We start from the raw sequence: 19,893 nt of genomic DNA, 5'->3' as shown, positions 1-19,893 counted from the left end.
CCTGGAGTCCTGCCCAGGGGCATCTGTGATCCCCACATCCCTTCCCTGCTCTGAGGAGAGGGAACAGCTGCTTATGTTCCTCATTTTTGGTTTGTTGATCTCACCCTCCTGGAATTCAAGCAAAGTCCAGCAGAGCAGCCCTCAGTCATTGATTAGCCCCTTTCCTCCCCTTCTCATGGGACCCTAGTTCCAGGGCCCTCCAAGAATATTCAGGAAAAGGACTTGGATCTTGGTCAGGCTCTGGGATCCTCAGATTAGGACATGGCAGCCAAGGTTAGAGACCTGCAGCTTCAACCCTGTCTGGTGACAGGTGGGAATGGATGGGAGTGTTCAGCTGAGGGCTGCTGGCTGATCTTGAGGGGTTCCAATAGTTTTCACTGCTGTGCCCCCCCCCCAAAGCAGAGGCTGAGGCAGCTCAGGCAGGAACTTGTGCAGCTTTGCAGTAAGGCACTGTGTGGCTTCAACACTCAATGAACAGGGAAAGACGCCTGATTGGAGGCTCCATCCCTGATAGGTGAGATTCAGGTGATCTCCACCTTAGGTGCAGCTGTGAAACAGGGGCAAGCAGTGACCAGGTGCTATGTCTAAGGCTCAGTCCAGGTTCTTCCCTCCAAGCTTCAGGGTCCTGCTGCCAGCCTCACCAACCCCAAGCTCACTCACATCCACAAAGTTCTTCATTGCTGTGCCCAGTATGTCCAGGTACTGGAGGAAGGTGCCAAGGAAGGGGAAAGAACCCTGCGCAATCAGATGGTGGTGTTGAGCACCTGCTGTCAGTGCCATCCAAGGCCTGGACTCTGAGATCTGGTCCACCCCAGCTCTGGACTCTTGCACAGGTCTCCAACTGGGAGCCATCCAGGAACCTAAACTGCTTCTCCCATTCCCCCTCCATCAACCTCAGTGACTCTAAGGTCAGCAGAAAACTCTAAGGACAGGAACCCCTGTGGGGATGTCCAGTCACAGAGGTCATGTGGCCCCAGCCTATTCAACCCAAGTCCATGGTTAGCCCAGCTGCTCTTGGCCATGGCCATGGCTCTCAATGCAGGTCTCTCAGGTACTGTGTGAGAAGGTAGAGGGGCTGCAGGAAGAAGGCCCTGCTCCCTTAACTTTTGCCACTGTAGGAGGTAGGAGCCCCTCATGCCACGGGCACACTCATCTTCTACTGCTGCCGCTGCCTCATCTTGGCTCACTGGGGATTCTGCTCCTGGGCAACCTACTTGGAGATCACCATCTGCCAGGGTCAGGGTCAGGGTCTGAGAAATTGTCCTCCCTTCATGTGCACACCTTGTGTTCCTCAGGTTGTGTCCTGGATGTCTGGTTCCTATCAGTTGGTATAATGATCCCTACCCAGAAGCTCACACTTTCACTGGGGGTGGCCTCAGATGAGTGGCCTGGCCTCATTAGATGTCATCCATATTGAGAAAAGGGTGCTGGGCTTCCCCCACCTCACAGGTCTCAGGATCTTGACTGTCCCCCTCCTCTCACCAGGTGCCTAGGAGGAGTGCCAGACCCTGCATCTCAGATGCCCTCCCTGGCCTCTGAGGGACCATATCTGTGACAGAGTAGGGCCCTCCCAGGTACTGGGTGTGACACTTTGCTTCGTGCCTTAGGTAGAAGCCTCTGAGACCTGGTATTTATAGAGCCACTGGGAATGCATGGAGTCTCAGATAATTCTCCAGATTCACCATTGTCCCTGGGCAAAGATGAGAATCCTGCCAATGTCATTGATTCTGTGTGTGTGCTTGCTAGTAATTGTAGGGAGGGGAGACTAGGCATCACAGCAAACATAAAGCAGTCCCCAGTGTACTTAGTGAGACCCAATGCTGGGCGCCCATTTGACCACGTGGGCCCTGGGAATCCTGTACCGTGTCACTGATGGTGCAGGCTGGGCAGCCCTTCCCATGGAGGTCCTGAACAGGTGGAACCATAGCAGGGCCTGCCTTCCTGAGAAACTGTGGGGCAACATGGAGGAAGGAAGGAAGCTGTGCTTGCTGCATCCACCCCACAGCCTGGAGAAGCGGGACCAGCATGGAAGCCAGAGGCCCACAGATGCTGTCAGCCCCCAGTGAGAGCCCAGCTGCATGCACTGCAGCCCATTACCATTGCCTTGTGACCAAAACAACCTACCCCAGTGATCAAACCTTCTTACTTCCTGTTGTCCTAAGACAGCACACCACAGGGATTGTTGAGGTTCACATTCAGGCAACCAAATAATTACTTCTGCCCTGGTGCCCTTCCAGCCTCACCCCCACCCCTCTCCAACCCCTTGCCCCCTGCATCCCAGCCTCCACGTTACCTTCATGAGCTGATCCCTGCTCAGAGCGCTCTCCTTCAGACAGAGACTTTGAAATTTGCAGGAGCTTTTTCTGATGTGAGAAAGGGGAAGTCATAAATTCAAATCTCTTTTATTCCAGAACCCAGAGGACCCACACTGCACAGGTGACTTTCCCCTTGGGCTTTCTGAGACCTCAGGACCCAGGAACTGGGTGAGGTTTGCGTGGATCCATTGCCCTATACTGAGCAGCTCTGTTAAGACCATTGCAAGGAATCCTGCACAAACAGTTCCCGTGCTGTGTGGAGAGCAGGTGCAAGCATGCAATTTGGCAACAACCTGTCCTGACACTAAAGAACATGTCATCCTCACCAGAAATCCTGGCCTTAGGTCCCAAGGAGGCTGAGAGGTGACTCTCCTCCACCCTTTCCCCAATCAGGCTGCTCCCAGTCCTGTAGGCCTGAGGCAGGTGCCAGGTCCACCATGGTGCTTCTATGGGAAATGACTCCCATCTGGAGACTTTGCTCCACGTTTTCTTCAGATGGTGAATCATGTGGCTCTGCAAATGGAGAGGATGGCATGGAATGAAGAGAAGTTCCTGAGGTCCAGACATTTCTAAGGAGGGAAAGGGTGAGTGTGTGGTGGCCTGGAACTTTGTCTGAGCCAGGTCAGCCCCCTTAGCTCACATCCTCCTCTTGCCAAAGACAGATGTCCATGGAGCAGCACAAGGACAGCAATGAGACCCCATGACCCAACCCCTCACAGGCAGGATTGCATTTAATACTTGGCAGGAACACACATAGGAGGTGAGCATGAACCCCCAAGATGAGTGATTCCAGTCTGCACCTCTTGCTCTCAGTAAGGGCCCAGGGATCGGGCAAATCTGCAAACACAGACTGCACTCCTGAGAGTTCAGAAAAACTTTGCACATTCCCATTGTGCAGAGACAGACCCCTGGGCCACCCACAGTTTACCTTGGCCGCCTTGATCCAGAGCTCCACCACATGGGCCCTGTCTATGGCTTTCAGGCTGTAGTACCCCAAGCATGTAAACAGAACACACTTGGTCACATTGTAGTACTAAGTGATGACAGCGTGGACGGTGGGGCCCATGTGCTCTGTGAGCTTCTTTTTATCAGGGTTCCAGGTGGAGCATAGGCAATCATAGGGAACCACTTTCTGAAACAGCTCCTGAAAGGAGGAAATAGTTGGTCATGTTGTACTGGGTGATGACAGCATGGATGGTGGGGGTCGGTGCTCTGTGAGCTTGTTATCAGGGTCCCAAGTGGTCCCCAAGCAATCAAAGGGCACCACCCTCTGAAACAGCTCCTGGGAAGAGGAAAATGTCCCATGGGCACAGCAACCCTCATTTACAGTGTACAGATGCCCAAGATCCTAGGCAGCAGGTGGTGATCTGACTGCAGCTCAGGAAGATTCACATGGGGCTCCTGCCTATGAGAACTGCTGGGTTGGGTTCTCTGCCCACTGAGGGTGCCCAGAACCTGATGGCTCAGAACCCAGCTCTGGAAGGAAGACAGGCATTTTTCTGCCAGACATACTCACCAACTCCTCATCCTTCTGCCCATCCCCAACTACCCATTGGTCCTTGTCTTTGTCAAAGTGCTTCTCCCTGTGGAAGTTGAAATAAGGGGCTGTGTTTTGTTTCTGCTCTAGGACCCAGTACAACCCTGGTGGTTAATCAGTGCCAAGGCTGGTGACACGTGGACCTGGTTGTATATCACTGTGTGTCTCCTCCATCATCACATGGGTCAGACCCAGCTGTGCTTTTTGCTGGCTCATCTCAGTTCATGTGCACAGTCACTCTGCAGCTGACACTATGCCAAGTCTCTGATGTGCATAGGGGACAGGAAGACCTGTGAGTTAAGAAACTAGTTCTTGCAGTTCAATTCACAATAGCTAAGATAGAGAATCAACCCAAAGGTACATCAATTGAAGACCGGATAAAGAATATGTATACCATCCCATACTATTCAGTGGTGAAAAAAAGAGATCCTTTCATGTGCAACAAAATGCATACAACTGAAAAACATTAAGCATAGTGAAATAAGCCAGTCCCAGAAGGACAAATACCATATGTTATTCCCGATATTTGTTAACTAATAGAGCACCTAAAAGGTAGTCTATAGTAGTGAAATTGATACTTTGAGATGTGATGACTTTGAACAGCCCCTATCTCGACTATTGAGAAACATTTCTCTCATAAAATTTGTTGAACTCCTTATTTAGTATAGAATTGATCTCATGTGTATAAAATTAATTAATTGAAAATGGATCTTAGTAAAAAATAGGAATGAGAATAGGAGAGGGAGGAGGTAAAATGCTGGTACTGCAGGTAGGAGGGTGGGTAGGTTGGAAAGAATCACCATGTTCCTAAATTTGTATTTATAAAAAGAATGAAGATTGTATAACTTCAATAAAAGGTTAAAAAAAAAGAAACTGATCCAGGTCACATAGTTGGTGAGACATGAATCCTGCAGTTGAGTCAGGTCACTGATCTCTGGTCAGGGCTGCTGTGGGACATCTAGTGCTAAAGGCATGTCTTCTCCTGGCCCTGCCTAGCGGAGCCAGCTACTTACTGCATCTATGAGCATCAGCTGCTCTGCCAGCAACTTGGCTGGAAACAGCAATGTCCAGAATCTCCTCTCAGTGTGAGTCCTATCTAGTCCCAGGACGTTGGTCGAAGGACTATGGTGCTCACTCTGGTGCTGAAGTTGCGCCTGCCACCACAGCAGGTCCTAACTCTGCCAGCAGTGCTGAACTGACTCTGGAGCTGGTATTTGGAAGGACTGAGGCTCTGTATATAGAGCAGGAGGTGGGAGAAGAGTAAGGGCCAGCAGCAGTAATGACATTCCAATGGCCTCTCCAAACCCAGGAGAGATCTCACTGCCTTGAAGGAGTGACAGCCCCCAGACACCACCCCATGAGAGCCTCCCAGACTGCAGTGCTCCTCACCTTCTGCTTCTGTGTTAGTGGGCCTTTGGTGGCACAGGTTGACATACTCAAAGTGCACAGAGCTCTTCAGATCACCGCTGGGCAGTTGGACCTTCATCTTCAGCAAGAGGAAGTCTGCATAGTCACAGAGCTGCAGCATGAACTGGGATTGGCATATTTTTATAAAGGAAGACATGTTGCTGGGAAAGCAGAATGGGCAGCATAGTCAGTCCCTAAATCTGCCTGCCCAGGACGCTCTGTGTATGTCTGGATCTCTGTGGCTCCCACCTCCTGTTTTGAGGATGATCACACATTCCCAAGCTCACCTTGCCTGCCCTGGCAGAGGCTGACCTGTTTCAGCAGGGCAGGTCCAGATACTGTGGGCTGCATCTCCTGCTAACAATCTTTCCTGAGGGGAAGCACGCCTGGGTGCTGAGCACTGAGGCTGCACATAGATTTAGAAGCAGTTGTTCCTGATAACTCCAGTCTTGGGTCTCCTGGTGAGGACACTGATGGGTGAGTGGGAATATGGGCAGAGCTGGTGCCCAGCTGTGCTGGGCATGGATCCCTGGGGGCTGTTGCTGAGCTGCAGTCACCCCTCTCCTTCTCAAGATATCTCAAATCCCATCCCCAGCTCTATTCTACTCTGTTCCTCTAGGGCTTGGAGGTCTCCAGGCCTCAGTGCTCTCCCAGGAGTCACAGAAAATGTGAGACCCATGTCCCGTCTGCCCCCAGCCACAGTGCACAGCTCTGAGAGCTGTCAAGACACAGATATTGGCTGGGAGATTCTCCTGTGTGCCCTGAAATAGCAGAAGCTCACCTATTATCTTCTCCCAAAAATACGGTATGAAAAGCCACTGTAGTTGCACAGGAAGGTAGAGAGGTACGCTATGGGTCTGCCTGGGGAGGCAGGGTCCAGGGCAACCACCAGCTTCTCCCTTTTGCCTGGCTGCAGTGTCTGTATGGTGCAGACCTCTGTTCTGTACAGCATGGATGCAGATCCATACTAGGGAGGGCCAAGAGGGACATGAGTCAGTGGTAGCCCAGGGAGCACAGAGGATCCTTGACCCAGGCTGGGACAAAACCCCTTCATGTTCACAAGCCTGAACAAAGGCTTAGGGGTGAGGGAATCCTACAGGTAACTGAAGTCAAGACTTAGGGATTTCCTATTTCCAAGATTTGGTCCTGGGCCCACCCTGGTCCTCTTGAATCCCCACTTGTTGATACCCCTATGGATACTCCTAGTACCCTCCATCACCTCAGACTAGCGTGAGCCAAGTTGGCATGCGTATCTGTCCATAAATTAAGTATATGGCTTCATCATATAAATCATCAGTGGTCTCCTGTCTGGAGTTCTGCAGAGAGTGCCCAGCAGCCAGGCAGAAGGCATCAGTGTCATCCATGGCTGTCCAAACAGAACAACCCCTTGAGAACTTCTGCACTCCAAGTGGGGCAAATAAATCTGTATACACCTCCAAGCAGGAATTTACCAAAGGAAGAGGTCTTAGGATTACATCACAGTAGACAAAATGGCCCCCACCAGCCATTTCCATAACTAGGCATCCATGAATTGGGGTGTGAACATGATAGAATGATAGACACAGCTGACTTCCACCACCTAAAGTTGCTGTGCATGAAGGGCCTCTCCTCTTATTACTGCTCACGGTGAAAGGAAGGGGTGAAGGAAAGACCAAGAAAGGGTCCCCAGTGATGCCATGCCTGAATATGACTCCCCTGGACTGTTCAGGTATCTGTGGGTGCCTCCCAGCAAACAGTCACAGAAATCCGGAAGAACAGAGTCAACGTGTGAAGTGCTGGAGGAGACCCTCACTGTGGGCACTCTCAGGGTGAGAACCTGGCAACAATGGGCAGCACCAGGAGAACATACTGTTCCCTTGAGCTTCTGCCATCCAGTGAGCTGATCACAGCAGTCGCTAGAATATGGTCACCTGGTTACCAGGATTCTAGGTTCTGCTGTGTTCTGTCACAAAGGAGGTGAGGTCACTTCTTCAGTGTTCCATGACATGGACCTCTTCCTTCAAGGTGATCTACCAAGCTCATTGGGGCTGCTGGCTGCTCTTCCCCTGACTCAATGTCATCCCTTTAACTGTACACAGTTATACATACACAGCCCAATCCCTCAGAGCCCTGGAGATACCTGAATATGGACAAGGTCCCAGGTTTGAGAACACATAGCCAGTTCAAAATGTATCTTTCCTAATATTTTCAAAACACTACAGCATCTTTTTTGAAAAACCCTAAAACAGAAGCAAAGTACAAAAAAAGCCACAGGAGACTAGTGCTTTGGTGCAGTGGGTTAATCTGCCACTTGCAATGCTAGCATCCTAATATTGGCACCAATTCAAGTCCCACCTCCTCCACTTCCAATCCAGCTCCCTGCTAATGTGCCCAGAAAACTAGCAGAATGAGTCAAGTACTTCGGTGTTTGCATTCACGAGAAAGACCAAGAAGAAAATCCTGGCCCATTTGCTAGTCCAGCTGGTCCAGACCCAGCTGTTGCAGCCATTTGGCAAGTAAAACAGCAGACTGAAGATTTTTCCCTCTCTCTCTCATTTTCTTCTCTCTCTCTCTTTTTTTTTTTTTTTTTTTTTTTGACAGGCAGTTAAACAGTGAGAGAGAGAGAGAGAGACAGAGTAAAGGTCTTCCTACCATTGGTTCACCCCCCCAAATGGCCACAATGGCTGGCACTGCGCTGATCCGAAGCCAGGATCCAGGTGCTTCTTCCTGGTCTCCCATGTGGCTACAGGAGCCCAAGCACTTGGGCCATCCTCCACTGCCCTCCCAGGCCACAGCAGAGAAATAAATCTTTTTTTTTTTTTTAAGATCTCAAGAAATCTCAAACATCAACAAAGGTATATTTTTCTTTTTTTTTCTGACAGGCAGAGTCAGACAGTAAGAGAGACAGAGAGAAAGGTCTTCCTTCTGATGGTTCACCCCTCAAATGGCTGTTACGGCCAGCGCGCCAATCCGAAGCCAGGAACCAGGTGCTTCCTCCCTGTCTCCCATGTGGGTGCAGGGCCCAAGCACTTGGGCCATCCTCCACTGCCTTCCGGGGCCACAGCAGAGAGCTGGCCTGGACGAGGGGCAACCGGGACAGAACCGGTGCCCCAACCGGAACTAGAATCCGGAGTACCAGCGCTGCTGGCGGAGGATTAGCCTAGTGAGCCGTGGCGGCTGGCCCAACACAGTGTATTTAAACATTGTCCTGCTGATGAGCATCCAGCTTTTTTATTTTTAAAGAGCACTGCTATTAATATTCTGGTATGGGGCCTTCACTGTGGCATAGTGGGTTAAGCTGCCACTTGAGACAAGCAGCCCATATTAGAGTGCTGGTTCAGTCCCAGCTGCTCCACTTCCCATCCAGCCCCTTGCTACAGTGTCTGGGAAGATGACTGAAGTAATTGGACTCCCAGCTCCTTGTTTCATTTTGTTTTGTTTTGTTTAGTTTGTCACTCGGCCTTAAATAGCTAAATAAAAATCTTTTTAAAATATTCTTGTATGTCTCATAGTGCACGTATATGTGAAGCAGTATTAGTGTTCCATAGAGAAACACAATAAATAGGATACATACAGGAAGAGATTTGTTACAAGGAATTGACAAAAAATTATGGAGATCATAATGTAACTCAATCTGCCTGCAGAAGCTGGAGACTGAAGACAGGTGATGATGTAATTCCAACCTGAACCCAAAGCCCTGAGAACCAGAGCACAGTAGTGCCAATCCCAGCCCAGAGGCAGGAGGAAACTAAGTCTCAGCTCAGACAAGCAGGCAGGAAGCAAAAGGGGAGAATTCCTCGTTCCTCTGCTTTTTGTTCTATTCAGAACCTCCATGGATTGAATGATACCCAGCCACTTCGAGGACAGCAATGTGCTTTGAATTCTACAGGTGCAAAGTCTAATCTCATTCAAAAACAGCCTCACAATGTTTTACTGTGATCCATGATGTATACACCTATGATTTCACCGAAAGAGCTTTCTAAAACCTGTCCCACGGTAAAGTTGTTGGCTCTTAGGTATGCATGTCAGCAACATTATTGGATATTCCCAAGTTGTTCATTGGAGTTTATAAGCTCTGAACTCTCATCTGCACTAATACAATTTAATCATGTTCCAATCTTTCTAATATCATGAATCAAAATTGCTAACATTTTAATGTTCATTTCCACAATTATTACAAATGTCAGGCACTTCTTTATGTTGGTCATTTGGATTTTCACTTTGGGAAATTGTCTAAAATTTGGTGGGAGCAATCCTGGAGGAACTAGCCAAATTTTTTCTCAAATATAATTTTTACTCCATATCTTTTTTGGAAAAAAAGATTGTTAACTGATATGAAACATCATGTTACTATTTTTTTTCTTATGTAGGTGTAGGATTATTTTTCCTCCCCTATAGTGTAATTCTGTTCCAGAAATAAATCCAAATAACTAGGGGTGTATATTACTCCACTTTTCATTACTTTAGCTACAATACCTGAGAGATTCTTCTTTGGGAAACTGAAGTCATGTCTAACTCACATTTGAAGGTAACAGGATCCATGGGCCTCATAGTCATCATAAATAGAGGTTGCTCACGGGTGTGGAAGCATGACCATGTGGTGTGCCAGGAAGGGGAGACACAACAGTTAGGCAGAACCTGAACTCCAATGATGAAACCTTTCTTGACAGAAACCCTCAAAGGGCATTCCTCCAGTGACCCAAAGAGCTCCCACTTGCTCCTTCTCACACACACCACAATTTGATCAGTCTCCACCTTTAATCCATCATCTTTAACATTAAGACATCACTGTGTAAATAGCTACATGAGTTTTCAGAAAAAATTTCTGCTATACCCATAACAGGTAATTCAGAAATGATTTGATTTGCCTGTCTTTTCATGGGCTGGCAATTAATCATTGCAACTATGTCAAACTACATAATGTCGTGTATTTGGTAGGAGCTGTTGTGATTCAGTACTAGGTTTCACTTTTAAAACTCCCTAATATGTCAGCATGTTTATTCTACCAGGTTCAAGAATTTCATTTTTTAAAATTATTTAATTTTTTAAGAAATACAAATTTCATAAGTACAACTTTAGGAATATAATTACTCCTTTCACCATACTCACCTTCCCACAAATACTCCCACCCCGTTCCTCCTCCCTCTCCCCTTCCCAGATCCATTCTCCATTAAGATCCATTTTCAATTAACTTTATACACAGAAGAGCAACTCTATATAAGTAAAGAGTTCAAAAATTTGCACACACACACACACAAACTATTTAAGAATAAGTTTTATAGTTAACGCTCATAATACAACTCACTGGGGACAGAGGCCCTGCATGGGGATTGGTGCAAAGTGATGCCTGTTAATTTAGCAATTAACAGTCTTATGTATGATGTCAGTGACCACCCAAGGCTCTTGACATGAGCTGCCTAGGCTCTGAAAGCCTTTTGAGTCCACAAACTCCATCAGTATTTAGACAAGGCCATAAGCAAAGTAGAAGTTCTCACCTCACTTTAGAGAAAAGTAAGTCCTTCTTTTATGGCCATTTCTTTCCATTGAGGTTTCACTCACAGAGATCCTTCACATAGAACAATTTTTGCCACAGTGTCTTGGCTTTCCATGCCTGAAATGCTCTCATGATCTCACGTTTTAAAATTTTAAAGTATTATTAGGATATTTAAACATTTTGAATAATGTAGAATTTATTGGGATTTAAAATCAGGACCACATTCCATTAACAAACTAATTCAGAGAAACTTGATAATCTTACAATTTTTGGTACACCTGTCCAATTATTTGTCCTTCCTCCACCTTGGTAGTTTTATATTTTCCTGATATACCTCATATAACTTTTCCATATGTAAACTAAAATTGCCACTGTGTGCTTATATCACAATCACGTGTATAGAAATTCCTAAGGACTCTATGGAAAATGTATTAGAACTTATAAACAAGTTCAAAAAAGTTGCAGGATATCAAAATCAATACCCCAAAATCATTTGTATTGTTATACATTAATAACAAACTAAAAATTAAATTAAGAAAATATTCCCATTTACAATGGCATAAAAAAGAATAAAATAGGGGTCGATGCTATGGCACAGCAGGTAAAGCCACCAATTGCAATGCCATCATCACATATAGAAATTCCTGGACGGAGTCCTAGCTGCTGCACCTCTTTTTTAAAAAAATTATTTTTTAAGAAGCAGATGGGCCGACGCCATGGCTCATTTGGTTAATCCTCCTCCTGCGGTGCTGGCATCCCATATGGGTGCTGGTTCTAGTCCTGGTTTCTCCTCTTCCAGTCCAGCTCTCTGCTGTGGCCTGGGAGGGCAGAGGAGGATAGCTCAAGTGCTTGGGCCCTGTTCCCACATGGGAGACCAGGGAGAAGCACCTGGCTCCTGGCTTCGGATCAGCACAGTGCTGGCTGTGGCAGCCATTTGGGGAGTGAATCAACAGAAGGAAGACCTTTCTCTCTGTATCTCTGTCTATAACTCTACCTTTCCCTGCCCCCCTCCAAAGGCAAAGTCACAGAGAGAAGAAGAGGGAGAGAAAGAAAGAGACAGAGACCTTCCATCTGCTTGCTTACTACCAAAATAGCTGCAACAGTGAAGCCTGCACCTGACTGAAGAAAGGACCCAGGAGCTTCTTCTGGGTCTCCCACATGGGTGTAGGGGCCCATGAACTTGGGCCACTTTCCACTGCTTTCCCAGGCTCATCAGCAGGGAGCTAGACTGGAAGTGGAATAGCCAGGACTCAAACCTGCGATCTTATGGGATGCCAACATTACAGGCTGTGGTTTAACCCATAGTGCCACAATGCCAGCTAATGCTCTGCCTCTGATGCAGCCTCCTGCTAATATGCCTGGGAGGCAGCCAAAACAGTAAGGTACTTCCATAAAAGTAGATACAATGGAGCACTGGAATAGAATAAGAACGTCAGAAATAAACTGATGTATTTACAGCCAACTGATTTTAGACATGGGCACCAGGATAAATGGATAATGATAATGGATAAATGATAATCAATTCCATAAATGGTATTGGAAAAATGGGCATTCATTTGAAAAAGAAAGAAAATGCACTTTTGCCTTCTATCACACACAGAAATATACTTAAAATGGATCCAAGAGTTAATCAAGAGTCCCAAAACCATGGCAACAATAGAAAAATAAAGCAAGTGGCATTACATCAAACCAAAATGCATCTGAGAAGCAAAGGAAGCAAACACCTAAATGAAAAGAAAACTCACAGAATGAGAGAAAATATATGTAATTGTGTATCTGATAAGAGATTAATATCCAAGCAAAACAAGTAACTCTTACTATTTATGATCTACAACATAGCACAGTGCCTATGACTGAAATACTGTGATAATCATACTTCCATTACTGTAGCAAAATACCTCTTACAAGCTACTTATGAAGCCAGGAGATTTCGTTGGGCTCATGGTTTCCGAGATTCACAGTCCAAGTTTGGACAGGCCCCATTGGTTCAGCCAACTCGGGATGCTGGAGGATGGCACAAGTGGCAAGCCAGCTTGCAGTGAAAGAGAGGCTAGTTCAGACTCGGTTTTTTATACCAACCCTCTCATGAGAACTACCCTTTTAGAGCATGCCTTCAAAGATCTAAGTACTTCCATTAGGTCCACTAGCTAAGTACCATGAGACTTACCTTTCAATTACCATAACAGGATCAAGTCTTTAATGATAAACCACAAACCATGAATATTAACTCATCAAGCATTAACATAAGGGCTTAGGGGCCAAGCCTTTAACACATGGCTCTTTAGGAGACACACAAACCAACATGCAAATCATAGCAAATAATGTATAAACTAAACCTGAGTCAAGCTTATATATTATTACAAAAAAATAATGCAATTGTAAACATTGTGTAGAGTTGGGAGAGTCTGTGAGAGATGATGGATAAGACTATGGCCTTGAGAACAGTAACAATATCACAGGTGCATATTTCTTACAAAACAAAGCAAGGCATGTATATGAAATGTTCACATGTATTTTATGTATAATATAAATGTTATTTATATACATTATATATAATATTCACATATATTAAATATTTTATATTTGTATAACTATTTTTATATCACATCCATAAAGTGGTTTTTCAAAAGTTTTGTGTATGTACGTATATCTACATATTGTATCAAAATTTTATTTATTTGAAAAGCAGAAAAAAAGAAAGAAAAAGACAGAGAAAGAGAGCTCTTATATGAACTGATTTACTCACCAAATGGCCCACTGGCCAGGTCTTATCTAGGCCAAAGCTGGGAATCTGGAATTCCATTTGAGTCTTACACAGTGGCAGCAGGGGCCCAGGCATTTGGGCCATCTTCTGATACATTCCCAGGTGCATTAGCAGCAAGCTACATTGGAAGTGTACCAGACTGCACCTTAACTGTCTCTCTGATATACAATGCCAGTGTTGCAAGTGGCAGCTAGCCTTCTATTTCATAATGTATGTATTTTTGAAATTTCTATTGTGGAATCAGAGTTGCAGTGAGCAATGCCAGCATCCCATACCAAAAGTGCCGTTTGAGTCCTGTTTGCCAACTTCTGACCATATTCCCTGCTAATGCACCTAGAAAGGTAGTGGATGATAGTGCAATTAGTTGGGTTTTGCCACCCACATCAGAAATCAGGATGGAGTGCCTGGCTCCTGATTTCAGCATAGCCCAGCTAGTTATGGTTGCATATGGAAAAGTGAGCCAGTGGACAAAGGATCTCTGTGTCTCTCCTTCTGTCACTCTGCCTTCAAGTAAAGTAAATAAATACACTTGAAAAAAAAAACACTGCTTTAAATAATTTCTATTGAATTTTTCATCAGATATCCTTTATTTTTGAATACTGATCTATTAATTGACAACATTGTAGAATTTCTTATAAGTATTTTGTTTACTTACTATTTAACTGAAGGGAGGGTAAGTTCCCATCATTTCATGCACTGCCCCAAGACCTGCAATGACCAGGGCAGCTTCCAGGAGCTGGGAAATCAACCCAAATCTCATGTGAGCAGCAGGTACTCAATTACTTGCTACCTCACAGGGTGCACATTTACAGGAAGATGAAATCAGTATCTGAGCTGGGAGCAGAGATGGAACTTGAACATGTCACAGAATAAATTCTGGTTGTTCTTGGTTTGTATCTCTTAAATCACAGTGGCACTGAGAAATAAACAAGCAACATCTACATACATTCAGAGATAGCCACAAACCATACGTCCATACACAACCACATCTACCAATACAATCATGCATAAACACCAATGCTTAAACATACCACCCTTTTGCTTAATGGACATACTGACGATAGTAACCGGAGCCAAGCACTCATGTAACAGTTTTGAAGGCAGCAGGCCAAGCATGTGGGCCTTTTGGTTCCCAGGATATTGGCTGCCATGGAGATAAGAAGGCAAGCGCATAAAAGCATGGGAACTGGATACCTTCATCTTCCCAAATTCATCTTCTCAACACTGCCAATTCAGTATCCTTGCTGTACAACTTATGTGTGCTTCCTCTTTTGGAGAGATCTGAGGCTGAGGTGAGGAGTACACATGGGGTGTGGGACATTACATCCAAAGGCCATAACAACAATGCAAGTTACAATGAGAAAGTATAAGACACAACACAGAATACCCCCAACCCACATTGATTTTCATTGTATTGCTCCTGGACTAAAGTCTCTAGATCTAGAGTCCAAGAGAAGTTTGATAATCAAGTGCATTGTAGTGTGACAGTGGCTGTGGCCACTTTCTGAGGTAGCTGAGCTGCAGAGCTGGCAAGCAACTTGCTCCACCTCTAAGCCGATCAGCTGGAATGGTTGCAAAGCTGTTCAGTCCTTCATGGTATCTGGAGCCATCAGATTGTAAATATCTGATGTGGGCAAAAGTCCAGTAGTCTATCTTCCATCTCCCATGGCAAATCACAGGCTATCATCCCATTGTTTACAGAATGGAGCCAATGTATTGTTACAAATATTGGAAATTATATTAAACCACTTATTACCAAATCAAAACATAATTAGTGTTAGAGCAATCAGGGCCCAAAGCCCGAGTGCACACTTAGAAACATTCTTTGTTTTGGGTTTAGCCTCAAGAACAGGATCCATTCAAATCTCAACCTCATAATCAGGTGTAATCAAACCTCAAATAACACTGAAGGGTTTGAATCGTCCCAACAACTAGATGACACAACTATTACACTTCTTGGGTGATCTTTTGGCACTCTGTGTAACCTGGAGTGTGATGACACTTCCGTTCGAGGGCATGGATGGCATTTTCTTTTTCCCAAACTGCCACTGGCTGAGCTGTCTTCTCTGACTCTTGTCGATTGTGGCTGCATTGCTGTCTCTCCAAGTCCTGAGGTCCTTTATCAAGCTCTAGCAGCTACAACATTTATTTTGCTTCAGCTGTGCATCTCTTGAACACAGGGCTCAGGAGGTCCCAACCACTTGTCGCTTACTCACAGTGGAAATGAGAAATACACAAAGAACAAAAACTAGATCTACACAATACTGGAGGTATCTGCATTTGTGTCCATGGCAGCAGGTGGCCACACACAAACATTCAGACACACACACAGAAATCCACACACAGCTACACATCCACATATGTCCACATCCACAAATAGGCACACCTAGCCATGCCCCCAAGTTATTTATATAGGTTTATTGACAATAGTGGCCCAGAGCCATGCAACTGCGTAACTTGGTTTTGAGCAGTGAGCCAAGAAGGTGGGCCAGTTAGTTACCAGAACATTAGTGGCCATAGAGGCACACAGATAAAGGGGAAAGGACACAAAGAAATGGAAACATGAAAACTTCACCTTCCCAAGTTCATCTTCTCAAAAAGGAGTCCTACCTAGAGGTTGTAGTCCTGGCAGAGTCTTTGTCATAGTTACTATCAGATAATCATACATAAGAACACTTTATCAAGAACATTCTGGATTTGTATATCTTAATTTAAGGCTGTTTTAGAAAATCTTAAACTTTCATATACTCATGCCCTTGTCATCTGTTATTGTTTTTGTTGGTTTATCATTTGTTTTTTCAAACCAAAAATACCCACAAAAACCAAAGAAATAAACACTGCTGATCTGTCATCCTTAGCCATGTTCTTCTTACTCTTTTGGTCACAATGGACTTATTCCTGGTCATTGCTCTGATGTGGTCCCATGATGGGGTAGACGTGGTTAAAAACCAAGAATCAGTGTTATAAATTGCTTCAGCCACATATACAGTAGCATAGATGTTTATGAAGGGGGTCCCCAGACTATGTTTGTAGCCTATTCCTAAAATTAACATCATCAGTTCTTTAAGCAAGAGCCATCATGTCAAAATATCAAGCCAGCATTATCTGGGAACTGGACTTTTTGTACAAAAGTGACATGTGACAGACATGAAGCTTGAAAGGAAGAACACATAACAATTCATCAACATTATAGCAAATCAACTTTGTACCTGAGAAACCACATAAGCAATCTACCTGTGGTCATATTATACTTGACTATCAAAGGTCAGTAAGAAAAGTTTATTCTATCATTTTAATCTCAGATTTAGAAAATGTTTTAACTTAGGAGCACTAAACAAGGAAGCCTTAGATTTTTGTTAAAGCTACAGTACCAAACCTTTTGAAGTTTAACAGCTATTAACAAGCAATCATTTTATAGATTCACTGAAAGGCTGAGAGCCCTTGAAGTCAGTTGTTCTGTGAATATTTTCACATATCCATACTTTAACTTCTATTTTCTTATGAACAGAACAGATTCTTTTAAAGATGTTTGAAACTGATTACATTGGAATGAATCCAAAAATTCCCACAAGCAGCTTCTGAATTTTTGAGGAAATTACTAGGAAGTAAAGGTAAATGTTTTGGCTTTGTTTATTTAAAAAAAAAAAAACAGTCCACCAGAGTGTTATAAACTCTACAGCTCACAGGAAAATCCTTAAGACTTGAGACAAATCATCAAGGAGAGAACCAACGTTTTCAGTTAACAGACACAGAAAACTACAACTGACAAGATTCAGTCTCTATGTGGTTACTTTTCTTTCATGTTTGATCTATAGTAGAAGCTTCATGAATCTGACAGTTTTTTCCATCAGATTTTTTAAATTTTTAGTTAGTTTCCTTTGTCAGGAATTTGTGTTTACAAATATTTGTTAAAGTCTTTTTGGATTGTAAATGTAGTGAGAAATCAGGGCTGAGGGTGACAAAAGATTTTAAATCATACTAATGAGAATTTGCAACACAGGTTCATGGTTAACAAGTAGGTTTATTTATTTCTATTGTATGTAATTCTGTCTAAGGCCCAGTAGAGTTTGATAACAGCTTCGCCTACCCCTGTCCACCAGGTGCTTATGTGGGTTAACAGAAAATAGTGACCTGAAGTGAAGCCCTTATGTAACAGAGTTCTGGGCAGCTAGTCAAGCAGGTGGGCCTGTTGGTTACCAGGACATGGGTTGCCATTAAGGCCCACAGATAAGGGCACAAGGGCATAAAAGTATGGGAATTTCTTCCCAAGTTCATCTCAACACTCTGCCAATTCAAGGATCATTGCCATTCAATCTACAGGTGCCTCCTCTTCCAGAGAGATTCAAGTGCAAGCTGGGAATACACATGAGGTATGGAGCAGTACATTCAAGGCTATTAAAACAATGCAAGTTACAACAAGAAAGTGTAAGATATGATATATAACACATCCCAACTCTCACTGAATTTCATTATATTATTTCTGGGTAAAATGTCTAAATGATCCAAGTGCTGTTTGATTATCACGTCCAGTGTGGTCAACTGGACTCTTGAACAAAGCACACAGGTTATGGGCATGAAGGTCCAAAGGAAGAACACATAACAAATCATCAACAGTACAGATCAAGTTTGTACCTAAAACCCATAACCAATCTAACTGCAGTCATATTACAGTTGATTGTCCAAGGTCGTAAAGAAAGTTGATTTCTCTCATTTTAATCTCAGATTTATACAAGGTTTTAAATTAGGAAGCCTAACCAAGAATATTTATATTTTTAATGCTATCTTACCAAACCTTTTGAAGTTTAAGAGCTATTAAGAAGTAATCATTTTAGTTACTAACTGAAAGGTGGGGATTCCTGGAAGTCAAGTGTTCTGTGTATAGTTTTACATATCAAATTTTTTAAGTTATATTCAGTTAAGTATAGAAATTGTTTTTAAAGTTTTAAAAATAATTACATTGTCATGGAAACCAAAAATTCCCATAAGCAGTTTCTAAAGTTTGATGGAATTTAGGAGGAAGGAAAGGTAAAATCATGGTCCACCAGAGTGTTACAAAGACTAGAAATCACAGGAAAATCTTTAAGCCTTGAGACAAACTTTTCAGTAGAAATAACCAAAAACATTGTCAAAAACACAGAATCCAACAATTTGACCAGTTTGAGTGTCTATGTGCTTAGTTTTTATTCCTATTTGATCTACAGTAGCAGTTGCAAGAATATGTCAATTTTTTCATGAAAATGTTTTTGAATATTGGGGGAATTTAGTAGAAGGAAAGGTAAATGTTTTTACTTTTGTTTATAAAAATAGTCAGAGTGTTATAAAGTCTAGATATTGTAGATCTTTAAAACTTGAGAAAAAACAATGTTTGGGAACCCACAATGTTTTAAGTAGAAGACAAGGAAACTTTCAACAATACCAGTTTGAGTCACTACGAACTTGTTGTATCTTGTGTGATCTCTAGTAGCAATTTTATGAAGCAGTCAGTTTTATTTAATCAGAATTTTTGAATTATTTAGTTAGTTCATATTATGGGAAACCTCTATTTGTAAATAATTGTTAGATTCTTTTTGGATTGTAATTGTTTTTAGAGAAGAATCAGAACTGTGGATGACAAGAGACGTAAAATCACCATGATTAAATCTTGAATAACAGTTGGTTGGCTAACAAGGTAACTTAGTTATATTTATTATATACAGTATCTTGATACAGACAGAATGGCTGTAAAAACTTCTATGTTTTTTTGGGCCAGCATATTCTGGTTGGGAATTATTCCTTTGCAGAATTCTGATAGGTGATAGGGAAAAATTGAAAAAGAATACTTAACTGACTAACAACAGTACAACAAATCAAGTTGTATCTTCAATACAACAAACAATGCAATTGTAGACAATTATTATTCCTATATAACTACAACAAGAAAAGTTGATTTATAACAGATTAAACTCAGATTTAGAAATTTTTTAATTTTTCCATTTTGATGCATTTAAAGTTTATTGTACTTAGTATTTTAAAAAGCACACTAGCATTTTCAAAACTATTTAATTGTTTTATCCTGTGTTTTTAAATGTTTTATTCATGATTTTATTATTTGATTTTTATTTTATTTAAGTTACCCAAGTTTCATGTATTTCATATATACAGATTTAGGCATAGTGATATTTCTCCCTATACTGTCCCACCCACCCTGCTCCAAACCTTTGCCCCTTCCCTTTCACAGAACTTTCTAATTTTTGAGGAGTCTGGACTTGTGAAGGGAGGGGCAACTCAAAGGATCTTATACAGTCCCCAGGTCTTTTTCATTATTAAGATAACAGTCATGACAGATGAAACCAACTCAGCTGCAGCAGACATTTACAAGTGTCATACAACCTGTAGAATATTTATATCCATGGTGTAC

At 43.3% G+C, this 19,893-nt stretch overlaps 1 long non-coding RNA gene across 2 annotated transcripts in view; it reads right to left on the bottom strand.

Moving 5' to 3' along the window:
* Window positions 1–3,244: 3,244 nt before the first annotated feature.
* The window catches only part of LOC103348022 (uncharacterized), a 44,390-nt gene continuing 27,741 nt past the window's right edge, over window positions 3,245–19,893 (bottom strand). The window contains exons 3-4 of one of the 2 annotated variants that reach the window (XR_016235641.1): window positions 5,242–5,420; window positions 3,245–3,459 (exon numbers count right to left, since the gene is read on the bottom strand). This is a non-coding gene — a long non-coding RNA (uncharacterized LOC103348022). The remainder of the gene's footprint in view (window positions 3,460–5,241; window positions 5,421–19,893) is intronic. The other variant, XR_016235646.1, reaches the window with a different exon arrangement.

This window comes from Oryctolagus cuniculus, chromosome 6, assembly GCF_051225735.1.
Source record: "Oryctolagus cuniculus isolate XC-2025 breed Fujian yellow rabbit chromosome 6, ASM5122573v1, whole genome shotgun sequence".
NCBI lineage: Eukaryota > Metazoa > Chordata > Mammalia > Lagomorpha > Leporidae > Oryctolagus > Oryctolagus cuniculus.
Note: the sequence above shows the minus strand (reverse complement) of the source record. Positions and strands in the feature narration are given on the sequence as shown.